The sequence below is a fragment of the Amphiura filiformis genome, chromosome 8, assembly GCF_039555335.1.
Source record: "Amphiura filiformis chromosome 8, Afil_fr2py, whole genome shotgun sequence".
In the NCBI taxonomy this organism is placed as follows: domain Eukaryota; kingdom Metazoa; phylum Echinodermata; class Ophiuroidea; order Amphilepidida; family Amphiuridae; genus Amphiura; species Amphiura filiformis.
Window position 1 is genome coordinate 13,403,223 of NC_092635.1, and position 3,451 is coordinate 13,406,673.

Consider the following 3,451-nt stretch of genomic DNA (forward strand, 5'->3'; position numbering starts at 1 on the left):
ATTGTTTCTTCTCCTTAAATAAGATCGGTGCAATAACACCTTGGGTACTCCATTATAATTCAGTACCAATGAAGAAAATGGCAGTTCCAAATTTATCTTACAAAGAGTGTGCTGATGCCATTCAAAATTTAGACGTCTCGTGAACAAACCTTAAAATTGGGTATCGCTATAAAATGTGTCATATAAAAAACCCCGGTAAATGTAAATTACTTCATTTTTTCACAGTCACACAAGGTCACTAATGAATATATTATGCACATAACGTTTTAAAACCCAAACAATTCAACCTGGTTCTAAAATAAAGATGAATACTTTGCACTATTTGACTCACCCTGTACGGCAATCTGTTCATCGCCACACGCTCGGCTGATTCAGTTTTGCATTTTTATTATTTTCAGCATGACTATTGTGATTTCTCAGGACGTATAGGCTTAATAGTTTAGGGGGAGAATGGGCTATCGAGCACTCTCGGAAATCAACTTATCATCGACGTACGTCTCAAGCAGATCAGAAAAATGTGTAGAAAACGATAAACTGTGTTTAAAAAATCAAAGTCAAAGTATTCCTCTGGTCATAACGATTCAGAAAAAGTATAGTTTGACCTATCTGCGACATACCGTTCTTGAGTTATATGCGAAAGGTCTGGAGCCTGCATTTGGACCCTGTGGTATGAAATTTGACCCTTATTTACCCCACGGGACATTTTTTGAATTTTTAAAACATAGCTTGTCGTTTCCTATCCATTGTTTCTGATCTAGAGACATCGATTAGAAGTTGATTTCCGAGATAGCCCATTCTTCCAAAGCAGCTAAAACTTGAAGGATTTTGTTCATTACAGAGTAATTAAATTGAAGGCTTTAATAATAATGGAACAAGTTTTAAGAAATAAATCCATGAATAAAATCTTTGAAAATTTGTCATAAACATCAACATTTCAAAACACACCAGCTTGCAGCCATAAATGAAAATGATACATTTGATGGATTTCATAAACATTTTGATCAAAAGTAATTTGATTTGCTTTCAACTCTACAATAGACCATTCAAGTCAAGATCGAAAAACCAGAGGCAGAGTGAGCAGTATTTATTTAGTAAGCTAGGGGGTCATATTAGGAAAAGACTGAGAAATATCGGTTCTTTTTGAGCGAAAATACAGCTTATTTAGCCAATGTCAACATGGGTTCATCAGTCAAATATTTTTCTAACATATTGAAACAACACCTCAGCTTTTTGGCACTTCACAATATGACAGTAATGGAAAGAAAAGTGCAAATGTTCATCATTTTACGACACTTTTAATTTGGACAAATTGACACATCACAAAGTAAACATCAATTTCTTACACGAGTCATACCCCACGCTTGATCATGTCTTTCATGCAAATTTGCGTTCAGGTTAAATAGTTGCATTTGTGTTAGCGTTTATGACCCAGAATTATAAATCTTCGGAAAAATTTGAAAAGGTCTATGCAAACACAAATTGATACTGAACTCAACTTTGCAAGGTCATAGTAGCTTTGGTTTGGGGTGCCTTGGACAAGGATATGGTTAACAGGCTGGATTTACATTTTCCTAGCCTCTGGGCATGGCAACATGATAGCCCCTGGCTCTTCGGATTGAAATGTTACCCCTCCACTTCAAGTTGAATGAGTATCCTCAATTGACTTTACCGGGCCAAATGTGTGCTAAAATTTGGACAATTGTAGCCTAAAACCAAACCTAAAAGGAAGATACAAATTACAACTTATTCCAACTTCCTCTTTTTTATAGTTATTTTGGCCCCCGTAGATTGTGAGTCTTGGGCTTGGGTCACTGTGCCCTGTGATAAATCTGATCCTGAGGAGGGGGGGCAGACAATCTGGTCCCATAGGTGACCCACTCTGACAAAACCTGGCACAAGTCACATATTTGACATTTCATGATTTTAATATGAATGTAAGCACTAGACGATAAGCTTTAAAATGACACCAAAATTATAACCAAAGTAGAGATAGGGTTAACAGGCAAGCAAGTGGTACAGTGCTTAACCATAAGGGAGATTGATAAGATTATATAAACAACCTTACTAAAATAAAATATTAACACAACTGTTCAAAATATGGATAATTTTGTAAAAGATGCCTTGATAGTTTTTGCCCAATTGGTTCAATGTATTCTGAGAAATGAGGCAAAGCATTCTGCTTAAGGGGTGGGGTATGAACGTTTGGACAGTATTTATTGTGGGACATGAGAGCACATCAGACATATCAAATTGCATTCTGAATACGAAGAATGTCTTTCTGATATCAAATAATTTGATTTTTTGAAATTCGCAATGTAATACACATTTTATGGAAAATGATTAAAAATCGATATTTTTGATATTTAACAGTACTCGAAGTGAACTTTATAAATCTGATGATTTATACTTAAAGTGTATGTAGGTGGGATATGGATTTTTTTCTCTTCAATATGAAAGGTCAAAATTTTGAATTGATCGTCGGCTTTTCCTCCCAGCTACATACACTTTAAGAATATGTCATTAGATTTATAAAAATTAACTTCGAGGACTATTATATATCAAAAATGTGAAAAATATCAAATTTTAAATATCAAATATGTAAAATTTGTATTATATCGTGAATTTCGAAAAATGAAAATTATTTGATATCAGAAAGACATTCTTCGTATTCAAAATGCAATTCAATATGTCTGATTGGCTCTCATGTCCCAAAAAAATACTGTCGAAACGCTCAAAACACTCATTCCAGATCCCTTAAATACAATATTGAATAGGAATTATTCTGGCCCAACTCAAAATAATCCTCTTTTTATTAAGTACTTACAAGGATTTATAAGTCCTCTTAGTGGCAAAGTCAAATACCATGAAATTAAGAACTTAAAAAGTGGAACAACACATCTGGAAATGTAGCATGTTTAAGTCCATTTAATCCAGTAACATTATTTTTATGAGGACAGATGAGTGACATTCACCCACAAGACATGGATTTGATTGTACCATATCCCACAATGCAAATTCATTCAGGTGACATTCAGGAGCAGGTGGTATAAATTTATATTTATGCAGAATAAGTGTTAAGTCCTAGTGCATGCATGATGGGATATTATCTGAGATTGAGATTTCTTGCTATGTGGTAGGTATAATGTTACAACTTTACCACAGACAAAGTTGGAATGGCCAACGTTGTTTCTCCTTTAAAAATTTGAATCAGTGATGGGAATGTCATTTTAGAACCCTATAACACAAAAGCATGATCGGTGAACTGTTTCTAGTTTTGGTGGGTTACGTAATTGACTCTTCCTGATGTGTGACGAACCTAAGCAAAACAAAGGTTCGTTGTCTGTGTGGCAGGTCACATGGGAACAAGTGAACACGGAACAAGGGCACACGCCACAAGGGAACAGCCTATGGATACGGGGCCTTAGGTGACAAAAAAGAAAACACTGTTCAA